Here is an 11,718-nt window from a genome sequence, read left to right on the forward strand (position 1 = left end):
ATGGGCATTGGATGACTTTAGGAGGCCATTTAATTGCCTCAGTTTACCCATTTGTAAATACTTACCCAACTTGTGAAAATCTGGCCCAAATGTTAGCCCAAGGATTGTGACAACTAGTACAGGTGAAAAATAGCATTGCCATCAAAATGAAAGAAAGATAGGAAGAAAAATGTGATGTTAACTATGAGTTGGATTTTCCTCTCTATTCATGGCACAAAGTGGGGCTTAAATGCTGGAAATAGCCAGTGGAAAAATCTCCACTGCCAAAAAGGTAGCAAAAAAGGAGGGGTTATGTAAGGTTCATTTTGTGGGGAGGGCAGGGAGGACCAAATGGTGTAACACTGTTATACAACACCTGCTCTTCTACTACCGTAAGTCCCCTGAAGTGCTGCTCACCTGCTCTAACTTTCACTAGAGCCTTTTTTGTGAAGGGCATCATATAAATCTAATGAATTAATAGATGTGGGTAACCAAGGATCTGGAAATCATAAGCAACTCCTCATGGATGCCACGTTTCACTACATCTGAGCTCTGTGCATTGTATATAGCTTTAGCATTGTCAAGGCATGGATAGATGAACACAGATGCTTGCATAATCTGCACGGTCTAGACATGTACAGGTGAAACCTAAGCTGTTATACTTTATATCAATAAAGTTGTAACCCGGATTCTTCCAGGGGTAATTCTTTACCAGATTAGGAAAAGTTAGTGGTTTGTATTATCTGCTATATTTTTATGGTTGAGTCATCAACTTTAATTTAATATAATTTACAGAAAATGTGATACATTCCATGCTATATGCTTCGGTTATGCATGATCTCCTCACTCTGGCTTCACTTCCCTCTTTCTCTCTGATTACAGGTCCAGTTCTTTTTTTGCATTGTTCTGAAAGCAAGCCGTTCCTCCTTTTCTTTCATGTTCCATATATTCATTTATATCTTTCCTCTATCTTTCCTAGCACAGCATTCTGTTCTTTACCTCTTCTTTGTTCTCTCTCTTTCCTTCCATGTCCTATTTCATCCTCTGAGGATTTCTCTTTCATTTTCCTCTTTTTTATTTTATCCTTTCAATCTCTTTTTCCCTCTCATCTACTGCACAAATATCTTCTTCTTCCCACCCCTGACTCTTATCTCTCACTTTTCTTGTCTCTCACCATTAAAAGAAACATCTTCACAGATGTTTTGCTCCTTGGCTAGATGTTTCCCTCAGGATAAAGATCCTAAAGTTTACCCATTTGTAAATTTGTAAAAGTTTACCCATAAAGTTCCCTAACCCCAGCCAGCCCATTTAACCATTCTAAATTTCCACTGGCCCTGGCTACTCAGCATTTGAAACCCCAAGGCTAGGGACAGACATTCAAAAAGCCTGAGCCTGAATTGATTCAAACTTTTCAGGTTACTCTAACCTGGCTAGGCTAAATCAATGTTGTAACCAGATAGACATACCAGAAATACAGGCACATGCCTGCAATGGCTCAGGCCAGAAGCTGGGGGGCTCTAGAGCAGCCCTCCCTTCCTTCCACAGAGCTGAACTGAGGGGGGCGTGGCCAGGCCCATAGGATGCTATGATTAGGGAGGGTTCCCCCCCTCCTGAATAGCCCAGCAGGGGATGTTTATCACCCCTAACTCCGTGTTTATCACCCCATTAAGAGCACAGAGAGCTATAACCAGCTATTTGTTGATTCTGCCTTTGTCCTGTGTGTCACAGCTCTGAGGTAGCCAGCATGTGGTCTGCTAGCTAATGCTGAGAAGTGTCTGTGAGGGACAGGGAAGGGGCAGGTGTCTGTGAGGGATGGGGGAATGCCTGCTTAGCAGAGAGTGGAGAGGGGAGGGGAGAGCAGACAGACATTGCTGTGCCTGCAAGTCTCTGCTGGCAGTGGCAACATGTAGTGGGGTGCAAGGAGGTGCACGTGCACTCCTGAGAACACCGGTGCACCTCCTGGCTGACTGCACTCACTGCTTAGGCAATGGGCAGGGGGGGCAGATGGGACTGCGTGCCCCACCTGCAAGTGCCGGCCAGGGAGTGGAGTGTCGTGCTCCCAGAAGTGGTCACAGCCACTTCTGGAAGCAGCTGCAGCGATTGGCCGCAGTGATTGGCTGCAGGGGAGACCCCCCTCTGGTTGGTGGAATCGGCCTCAGGGGACACCCCTCCTGGTTGATGGTATTGGCTGTGAGGGGACCCCTCCTGCCGGATGCTGACTGGTCATGGCAGGGGGGGCACATGTCCCCCCAGCTAATGCGGCACCAGTCACCCATGTCTGCCAGAGCTGCAGCCAGGGAGCAAACGGGAGGGGCCAGACCTGCTGTGGAGCAGAGAGCCCCGCCCAGAAAGCATGCTGGGAGGCTGGGGAACTCTGATTTAACTTAAACCACAAGGGGTTTGGGACAGACATTGCATAAACCGGTTTGAGTCAAATCAGTTAAATCTGATACTACATTCAATCAGGTTTATCTTAAACTGGTTTCAGCCATTCTCAAACTGGTTTATGTGCACTGGACATCTGTTCTGTTACAGGTTTAAACCCATTTTTGATCACTCAAACCTGTTTATGTGTAATGTCTGTCCCTAGCCCAATAGTTATCTACCTCAAAGGAGTGTTGTATGGCTCACTTTTTGCTTACAAAGCACATCTAGCTCCTAATCTTGCAAAATACTATTATATTATTTGCTAGCCTGGTCAGCTGATAAGACGTATTCAATACATTGTACGCAAATATTTCTGTGGGTCAAACTGTATTCCTATTTGTTGTACAGAAAGCATCTGTGTGCTTTTTATACCTTTCATCAGCTCAATGCTGATTTCTGCATGCTGACACAAAAAATAAGGAAGTGGGATGAGGAAATCAACTGAAAATTCTACATATTAGACACCACTTTGCTGACACCTATAGTTTTGCTGCCATCTACAGCTTTGGTAAGGTAACCTGTGCTTGGGTAAATTGCACAAACTAAGCAAACCATCTTCCTCTCCTTGCTGTTGATTGATTTATGAAATCTAGGTCAATTCTGACATCCACCAATCAGAAGCCCCCAAATACTGCATCTGACAGCCTATCCCCTTATCAGTTTAGCAGGGTAGCACTTTTTAGTGGATATGCAAACATACAAGAATGTTGTGACAAGGTTCCCTCTCCCTTTTGTGACAAATTCATGGCATTGTAAAGAAGTTGAGATTTAGATGGAGACTGTGTTGTAAAACTGTGATTTGTGGAGTTTCAAAGCTGTAAGTATGTTTGCTGATTTGACACATCTTTCCTCTCAGGAATGAGGGATTTTTTTCACTGTTTCAGTGGGTATATCTATGCCATCTCCATGGTGCTCCCAGGAGGGCTGCCAAGATGAATGACTTACCCACATGATCCTGTGCTGTAAGTGCCAGGCCTGAAAATGAGATTGTTGAAGCTGGACCGTGGGCACCCACCCACCACCATTACTGTCAGACTCCCAGTGTGCTTGATCGTGACAGCAGGAGGTGCTCTTGAAGTGCCTTTCCTACTTCCTTCTCATCAGCACATGCACAGTGGGATCAGGTCATCAGCACTTTCAAGGGAGACATGGATGTGTTGTAACTATTCCCTATGATGCCTGAAAAAAAGAGGATAAGACAAGCTAAGGGTGTCTCATCCAAATGGCCTTTTCAGTTGCAGAGGATTGAAATATGCTTTTTGGATGACCTCGTTTCAGTTATCAGTAAAAGATAAACCAAAAATCCTTCTGGTTTTCTATCAGTGTGCATTTCATTTATTAGCATTTTGGCAGCTGAGTAAAATCATTTAACAAATCTCCCCTCAGGGGCACTAACTGAAAGCAGAAGTGGATGCCTCAGTTGACAATGCATGGATGAACCTACTGAAAAAAATTCTTTGTGGCATCTTGTGTAACCTGCATGCATGAGATTTGGCAACAGCGTCAACTTCTCTCACACTTAAAGTTCAGTTGTTTATATCTTTGATGACTTTTAGGTGCAGTTTGGTTCTGCCAACTCATGCATCAACGTAACATTTTAACAATTGTTCATCTTGGCTGCTATCAACATCCATTATAGGTTTGGGGTAATTTCTCTTAATCACAGAATCTTCTTCATGTGAATGTTAATTGCTCACAGACCTCCATCTCTATGTAATTTTAAGATTTAAGAGGTTAAGTCTAAACAATTTTGTCACGGAAGCAAGAAATTGCAAAATAACTGGTACCTGAAGGTCTGTGAAGTGGGGGTTGGAGGCAGGGGAACTAAAGCTCTGGAGTGTAGAGCTGGACACATAAGTGGGAAAGAAGGATGCGGGGAGAGATGCAGTGGGCCAACAATAACTGAAGACCAGCTGACAAGCCTCAGGGTAGGAAGAAAGGAGCTCTGGAGCCAGTTTAGAACTTCTGGCTTTGTTTAAACAAAGGGTTGTAGTAAAGTAGGAACCATGGGAAATCAAAAGGAAATGAAATATAAAAATGTCCAGTGCACTTGCTTAATCACATGGATTGGAATGACTGCTGGGGAGTCCACCTCAGCCTCTTATTTTCTTGATGTGATCCATTCAAACTGCAATGAACTAAAGTGTTTAGAGAGTCAACGACTCCTCTTAGGGTATATCTGTATGGCCTCTCTCCTGATCCTGGGGCCATCAGCAACAGAAGTAAATCCAAACCTCTTGTTTCCTTTTGGGCACAACCCAGAATGGCCAAAAGCAACTTGAAGTGGACCTCAGTGAACACCCCAGGCTCTCCTAAGACAGAGACATAGGTATGTCTATATTGCATTTTTATTGTGCCAGGCAGCACTGTACTCACACATGCCAAGCTGCTCCTTATGGTACCTCCTAAACAAGAGGCTGTGTCATTGTGTTTGTGTGGTACTGCACCTGAGCTAACTAATACTGCTAAATGACAAAGTAGACCTTATTATCCTGCCTGCATGTATTGGAAACGTAAATCTTAGTGGTTTTTCATAGATTCATAGATTGTGAGGCTGGAAGGGACCTCAGGAGATCATCAGTTCCAGCCCCCCTGCACCAGGGAGGAAAGACAACTGGGTTCAGATGATCCCAGCGAGGTGACCATCCAGTCTCCTCTTGAAGATTTCCAGAGTAGGTGATTGCACCACGTCTGAAGAGAGCCTATTCCACAGTCTGGACACCCTAGCTGTGAAGAAGGTTTTCCTAATGCTGAGCCTGAAATGGTCTTCCAGGAGTTTGTGACCTTTATTCCTGGTTTTCCCCAAGGGTGCCCTGGTGAACAGTTGTTCACCGAGCTCTTGATGTATGGAACCCTAATGTAAGCCACTATCAAGTCTCCTCTCAGTCTTCTCTTTTTTTAGGCTGAAGAGTCCCAGGTACCTCAGCCTTTCGTCATATGGCTTGCCATGCAAGTCTCTGATCGTACGGGTGGCCCTTCTCCGGAGTCTCTTGAGCTTTACCACATCCTTGTTGAAGTGCTGCACTGAGTACTGGATGCAGAAGGTCAAAGGAAGATCAAAGAAGATCAAAGGAAAAACCCACGGCAGAGCCAGGAGGAGCTGGGAACGGCTCCCGTGTCCACCTGGGCACAGTTTATAAAAGTGTGCCAAGGGCGATTGGGTGGGCGGGCAGCAGAAGCCAGCAGAAAAGACCTGGCTGGAAGGAAGCCGGGGGGACCAGAAAGAGCATCCCAGGCTGGCCCAGAGGGGTCAGAGCAGCCAGACAACCCAGAGGAGGAGGCTTGGTGGCTCCCTCAGGCAGGGAGCAGGAAGAGAACGCTGGGCCAGTGTGGGCCCAAGGAACTGCTGGCGGACCCAACGTGGACCAGAGCCAGTAGCCTCAGCAACTGGGACGTCGATGAATGCAACGAGGATGGGACCCTGACCTGAATGACCAGCAGCAAGTACTCAACTCGAGCGGTCCTCGAAGCATCAAGCGAGGCAGGAGCCCGGGTAGAACCCGGCTCCATGTAAACCGAAAAGCAGAGAGGGGCCACAGAGAGCACTCAGCACTAGCAACACCAGTGGCCAACAACCTTAGCCCCAAGGGACCAAGCGCTGGGGAGGGACCGAACATCGGCCCCGACAAGCAACATCACAGTTGGTATTAGACGGGGTGTAGGACAGGTGGAGCCCCAAGAAGAGGCAGTCATGAGGATGGCCAAGGGAGAGGACCAGGGGGGCAGGACCAGACATCGTCCTCCCAATTTGAAACCCCTTATCATCAAAGATGTAGCAGGAGAGACCCCTGGGGAGCCAACCCGAGGTCTCTCCCACTAGCCTGGCCATGCAGCCCAAGAAGCCATGGCGAAATTCTTAAAGAACCCAAATGTGCGATGCTCAGGAGAAAGGCACGGGAAGTTACACAGCCCAAGCCCCACAGCTGCAGAGCTCAGGCTGTGAGATAAGGATCTCTTAGCACTGGCCCCATGATCATGGAGCTAGGCTGGGAGATAAGGATCTCCGAGCCCAAGCCCTGCAACTGCAGAGCTCAGAGATAAGGGTTTCCCATCACCGGCCCCGTGGTTGTGTTTGTGGCACTGGGAGATAAGGATCTCCCAGTCCCCAATCCCCAAATGCAATCTCGGAGCAGGGGGCTTGGAGTTCGCTGCTGCTGCCGGGGTAGAGGGACATAGTCCTCACCCAGGCTTCTCTGGCAGAGCCCACCCTGGCACCAAGCAGCTCCTTGGGGCAGGGAGCTATCTCCCACCCCCTGGTGAACAGCTGATCAGGAGCAGATTTTGCTCCTGGTCAGGCATCTATACAAGCACTACTGCACGATTACTAATCTCAAGTAAATTTGCTATTTGCATTTGCAGATAGCAAATTTACTCAGGATTAGGGAGGTCTACTGCATAGTAAGCATGTGCACATGTTAGACATATACTTACTTTGCAGTAAACTATTCTAATGCAAATTTAAGCATCTTGTATAGATGAGCCCATTGAGTCCCATAGTGTTAGGCCTGTACAGCTATATGTACGATTCTGTCTCTTGACTTTATTTTATATATCTCTGCAAAAATGGCAAATCCAACAAAAAAACCCAAAACAGTTAGCAATTATATGTAAAACACTTTAAATCTGTTTTCCTGCTATATAGAATATCTATTTCTATATCTGTATTCCTAGATATAACTCCAAAACTATGCAACAAGTTTTAATTCTGGCTAATAATGCACTTTGGGTTATATTTTCTTGAATTTCTATTGACTGAAGTTCACTGCTTGGAGGAAATAACAAGTAAAACACACCATTTGCTCTGGATAAACAAAGAACAAAAAATCCCTCCCCCCCATACTTCCCTTTGGAGATGACAATGCTTTGCTTAATACATTTTCTGCTATAAATGTTTATCATATTGTGGTATTGAGTATGGAGACCTAAAGAGAGGAAGCTAACTCCTGAAGTTTTATTTTATTCTGACAGAATGTCTCTACTGTGCATGCTACTTGAAAACACACAGGTTAAGTCACAGTTACAGTGTAACATATAGGAACACCTAATTACATAGTACCTAATAGTACCTAATTTAGGTTAAAATAAATTGTATCTCAGAGCCATACCATCTTGGCATGGTTTATTGCTGTAAATATTTTACATCATATAGGCAAAATATCAAAACTAAAATTAAAGTTTATACCAAAAAGAGTTTTGATGTTAATACTTTATCCTTTCTCTCACTTTTTGTTGCATATCTTAGTCACTTTGGGCCAGATCCACAGCCAGCTTGTGTGCTTTACTCTGGGCACCCTTTGCTTCCAGGGATAGTAAACCCCACAGTACTAGTTCTTCCTTTTCAGGTCCATCTAGGGCCAGGCAGGGACATGCAGGCAGTGGATTGCAGCTCTGCCCCAGCTCCAGCCTGCATTGTCACCTCTGCAAGATCCCAGCCTTGGACCCAGAGCAGCTCTCTGCCCAGCCACACACCCTGCCAGCACAACTGGGGCCAGTCTCCATGGAAAACCTGGCTTTGCACTGTGACAGCACTGCCGCTTTTGGGGTCTTCATGGAAAACAGCTGCATTGATGTGAGCAGGGGCTGCTGGGAGATGAAGTCTACTGCAAGCCCAGTCTAGCCCGGGAGCTCCAGAAGCTGCTTAAAATTACTGTGTAACAAGGCCCTTAAAAGCAATGGGCCCTGACTTCTCTATGCTTAGTGCCTCCATCGTATGGCCTGGTGCATAAATTAAGAGACAACCCCTATGCCTCACAGAATTTCACCCCTATGAACTCCAGATATAACCACATGAAAACAAGGACCTCCAGGTACAGACAAACAAAACTGCATTCCTGCAAAGGGTGGAAAATTGAAAAAGATGGGTTAAAGGATTTCTAGAAGTGCCCTAAGCATCATCCGTCCTGCTGCGGTTGTGCCAGTGCTGAGAAAGACTTAGAAAACTCATTGAGCCAAGAGAGAGCACAAATGGGAGCATGGCTCCATAGCTTAGGGTTTGTTGCTCATGTCAGAAGGGAGGAGAACTGGGTTAGGTCCCTGCTCCTAGGACTGTTTATTTATTTTATTCCAATGCCTAGTTAAGGGAAAACATAGAATTAAGAGCAAGGATTGGGACCCACAATTCAAGTTCCTGCTCCAAATCTGGTAGAATACAGATGTGAAAAACACTCCCATATTCTACAGCCATGCCTTTACTCTGGCCTACTGGATATAAGTGGGCACATATTTCAGTTACCACCTCAATGTTCAGTACAGGTGATTAGGCACTGTCATAGATTTCATAGAGGGGTTCTTGCTTAGGATCTATAGCTTTTCCATAAGCTCTCTGAGTGCTCCCTGGAGCCAGTCCAGGCAGAACCTCTATGTGAGGGCAAGCACATTGCTCCTTGGACCTTGTTGCATCTGTGGCCCCGTCAGTGATGTCAAACTGTCTCAGGTCCTGACAAGTGACCATCAGAGATTTCCAACTGGCTGAGCTCTTTTATCCCTTTAGGAAAAGAAATAGTAGCAAAAGTTAAATGCCACAGGGCAGGATGCCTTTCTAAAATAAGACAACATTTAATTTCTAAAAGGTGTTGGTTAGCTGGAATACAACAGGCAAAGTGCCGGGACCAGGGGGCACTAAGCCAAACCTGGGAAAAGTCTACACCAGCAAAAGCATCAGGATATCTCCACATCCTTTTTCTCACTATGGCTGCATGTGTCTCCTTCTGGGGGAGGACAGGGGTGCAAGCTGTGTCCACTTCCAAGACAGTTTTCTAGACAAGTTTTTAACTTTTTATTTTCACTGCCCAGATGAGCACTAGACCTTGCAAGGTATCCCCAGAACACTAGTCAGCCACGGAGAATCTCCTGAATGGGCACAGCCCTTGCTGAGTCTTCAACAGCCAGTTGGGTGGTTCTCAACCTTTTTAAACTTTAGGCACTCTTTGATAGCCTTGCGGTGCCTGTCAATAGGCTCCAGGGCCCCCTTGGAAAATGCTAACTCTATTTTTCACTTGTTTCCTTGACTAGAGAAGAATAACACAGCAAGTCTCCTGTTGCAAAGAGCTCAGGACACCCCAGCAGGGCAGAAAGTTTCTGAGGTGCAGATTCCTGCTGTGAACCTCTGGATTAATCTGGGGCAGCTTTGCCAGGTCTTAAATATAAAATTATTGTCTTGGAAGCTCAAAATTATGGCATGTGCTGAAAAACTATTGTACACTGAAAAAATATGCAAATAAGTCTTATTTACTTTATTTTGCCCACCATTAGGGTTGCACTGATAGAGATTTTGTGGTGAATACCGATACCCGATTTTTAAGGAGGCATATTGGCTGATACTGATCCAATTTCCAATACCCAGCCTGGCAGCATGGAGAGCTGCCTCTGGCTGGTAAGCCTGGTGTGATGGAACGGGAGAAAGGGGAGGGAAAGGGCTGGGAAGGCAGATCAAGGCCCCCAAAGTGAGGAAGGGTGTGGGGCTAGGGCAAGCACTGCCTAGCCAGAGCAGGGTAGGCTTGTCACAGAGCCATGGCTTATCCGGGGGGCAGGGGCGGCTCTTGCTGCTGCGTGCTGCTCAGCTGGGAGCCGCTGGTCTGGCAGCTCGTCCGGTGCTTGCCTGCTCATCTGGCAGCTCCTGCCACTTGTCCTGGAGGGCACGATATCTCCGCAGGGCAGGCTGGTCCTGGGCTGAGCTCTTCGCATGCACAGGCCATGTATTGACCAAATTATAGGCCTGATATGGCCAATTTCTGATGTAGTAAATTTTCTTTATATCGGTGCTGGTCTGGTATCAGACCAATGTATTGGTGCACCTGTACCCACTATAACTTGCTAGTGAGTTGGAATGAGATCAAAGTTGAAGTATTTCTTTACTTTGAGGTAAGCAGTCACAGAAAACTGCTGACATCAAACCCAGCCGCTTGTAGGCTAAGACTGATGTAGGAAGCATCTGAAGTCCCAGAGTAAAGAGTCTGGGATGGAGGATGCTTGCCTATACAGGTTTCCCTCGCTTTCTGCGGGTTCTGTATGTGCGAATTCGATCTTATGTGATGACCCTTTTTATACGAGAAATTCATTATATGCAAGGTAAATTCACCGTTATACGATCAGTGTGGTGGAAGCCCACAGCCACTTGCTTTGTGCAGTGCATTGTGTGAGTGACACACCAAAATATAGTTTTCCCATGTGCATCTGGGCTCCTTGCTCATTGTCTGCAACACGTTTCTATAATTGCCACCCCCATTATGACAATGCCCTGTGCTTGTGAGTACTGTCTGCCATTGCTGAGTGCCAAAATCATCTTGTAAAAGTGGTAGAAATGGGTCTGGAGCAGGGGTGATGCGTGGGGGGTGCAGGCGGTAGTGCACCCCCTACAAAAAGGCGCTGCTGACACTGTCGGCAGTGCCTGTGAGTGGTCGCCACTTGCCACCCTGTCACCAACACTACCGGTGACATCTGTGGGCAGTCTGTGATCACCACTGGCAGCCGCTGCCGGCAGCACCTGTAGGTGGCCGCCAACCCCTGGTTGGCGCTCGCCAACCCCCCACCTCCAGCTGCCAACAGCGCCAGTGATGTCTGCGGGAGCTGCATGCTTACCGCGGCTGCACTCCCACCACCGCCACCAGCGCAGCTGTGCCCCCCCAAAGCCGCCGGGGTCATGCATCATTCATGGTCTGGCGGTCAGTACAGTTGAGGCCTTGGACCATATCCCAATTTGTAACATTGTAAACTGGGTTTCCTTTATGTGAATTCAAGTTATGTGCCATTTTCCAAGAATACACGTACAGCATAATGCGAGAGAAACCTGTAGTTTCTGGGAGCATCTGAATCCCAAGGCCTCTGGGCTTGGGCCTGCGTGTAGGATGCCTACCAATGGATTTGGGAGCATCTGAAGTGCCAGGGCGAGAGGCGGAGGATGTTCGGGGTTTAGAACAATCGAGTTCCACTTGCTCAATAAATACGGTTTTTGGCATGACCGATCTCTGCTCAATCCATATGATTTGGAACTGATTTGACCTGGAACATGAAATATATTAATAATGAAAAAAACCTTAAAAGCCGGTTAAGATTCCGTGAGAGTGACTTAGGTGTTGCATGTGCTGCAACAGTCACCTGCCTCAAAAACGATGGCCCCTTTTGAACGCTTTGACCAGTGTGGATTGTCCACTGTACGCGGGGGAACTGAAGTGCGCGGCACCGGTTTCTGGGGGGACCCCACTTCCTGGCGAGCAGCTGCGCTGCCAGCCCACTTCCGGGACGCGGCGGTTGCGGGCGAAAGATGGCGGATGCGGTGGCTGCGCCGGGCGGCTCCTCGGGCCTCCCCGGCAGCGG

Source organism: Gavialis gangeticus, unplaced genomic scaffold, assembly GCF_001723915.1.
Source record: "Gavialis gangeticus isolate Ggan-Ray unplaced genomic scaffold, GavGan_comp1, whole genome shotgun sequence".
Classification (NCBI taxonomy): domain Eukaryota; kingdom Metazoa; phylum Chordata; order Crocodylia; family Gavialidae; genus Gavialis; species Gavialis gangeticus.